The sequence below is a fragment of the Poecilia latipinna genome, unplaced genomic scaffold, assembly GCF_001443285.1.
Source record: "Poecilia latipinna isolate Pla-1442-1.1 unplaced genomic scaffold, P_latipinna-1.0 Scaffold9317, whole genome shotgun sequence".
Classification (NCBI taxonomy): Eukaryota; Metazoa; Chordata; class Actinopteri; order Cyprinodontiformes; family Poeciliidae; genus Poecilia; species Poecilia latipinna.
Genome location: NW_015121933.1, coordinates 1 through 968, shown reverse-complemented (window position 1 = coordinate 968; position 968 = coordinate 1). Strand labels below are relative to the sequence as shown.

Genomic DNA, 968 nt, shown 5'->3' with positions numbered 1-968 from the left:
TTTGACCAACTAATCCACAGTACCTTGCAGTTGTTGAAATCACACTTTCTCTAAATGTCACGATATACTGCAAAACTGAACGCAAATAATACAAATANCAGTATGATGTCATANGGCCNCATCTTTCAAAGGTACTGCTGGGATTTGAACCCAGGATCTCCAGTTTACAAGACTGGTACTTTGACCAACTAAGTCACAGTACCTTGCAATTGTTGAATTCACATTTCTTTAAATATCATGATATACTCTAAAACTGAATGCAAATAATACAAATAGCAGTATGACGTCATAAGGCCGCATCATTCAAAGGTACTGCTGGGATTTGAACCCAGGATCTCCTGTTTTCTAGACAGGCACTTTGACAAACTAAGCCACAGTACCGTGCAGTTGTTGAAATCACATTTCTCTAAATGTCATGATATACTCTAAAACTCAATGCAAATAGCAATATGACGTAATAAGGCAACATATTTCAAAGGTACTGCTGGGATTTGAAGCCAGGATCTCCTGTTTACGAGACAGGCACTTTGACCAACTAAGCCACAGTACCTTGCAATTGTTGAATTCACATTTCTCTAAATGTCATGATATACTCTAAAACTCAATGCAAATAGCAATATGACGTAATAAGGCAACATATTTCAAAGGTACTGCTGGGATTTGAACCAAGGATCTCCTGTTTACAAGACAGGTACTTTGACCAACTAAGTCACAGTACCTTGCAATTGTTGAATTAACATTTCTCTAAACGTCATGATATACTCTAAAACTGAATGCAAATAATACAAATAGCAGTATGACGTCATAAGGCCTCATCATTCACAGGTAATGCTGGGATTTGAACCCAGGATCTCCTGTTTACAAGACAGGTACTTTGACCAACTAAGTCACAGTACCTTGCAATTGTTGAATTAACATTTCTCTAAACGTCATGATATACTCTAAAACTGAATGCAAATAATACAAAT

The 968-nt window shown here is 36.8% G+C and overlaps 5 non-coding genes across 5 annotated transcripts; all 5 read right to left on the bottom strand.

The window, feature by feature from the left end:
* Nucleotides 1–129: 129 nt before the first annotated feature.
* trnat-ugu (transfer RNA threonine (anticodon UGU)) lies at nucleotides 130–203 on the bottom strand. The gene has a single exon. It is a non-coding gene; the product is annotated as a tRNA-Thr (tRNA).
* Nucleotides 204–307: 104 nt separating this feature from the next.
* trnas-aga (transfer RNA serine (anticodon AGA)) lies at nucleotides 308–381 on the bottom strand. The gene has a single exon. It is a non-coding gene; the product is annotated as a tRNA-Ser (tRNA).
* Nucleotides 382–476: 95 nt separating this feature from the next.
* On the bottom strand, nucleotides 477–550 carry trnat-cgu (transfer RNA threonine (anticodon CGU)). The gene has a single exon. It is a non-coding gene; the product is annotated as a tRNA-Thr (tRNA).
* A 95-nt stretch (nucleotides 551–645) lies between these two features.
* trnat-ugu (transfer RNA threonine (anticodon UGU)) lies at nucleotides 646–719 on the bottom strand. Its single transcript has one exon. It is a non-coding gene; the product is annotated as a tRNA-Thr (tRNA).
* Nucleotides 720–823: 104 nt separating this feature from the next.
* trnat-ugu (transfer RNA threonine (anticodon UGU)) lies at nucleotides 824–897 on the bottom strand. Its single transcript has one exon. It is a non-coding gene; the product is annotated as a tRNA-Thr (tRNA).
* Between the last annotated feature and the right edge of the window lie 71 nt (nucleotides 898–968).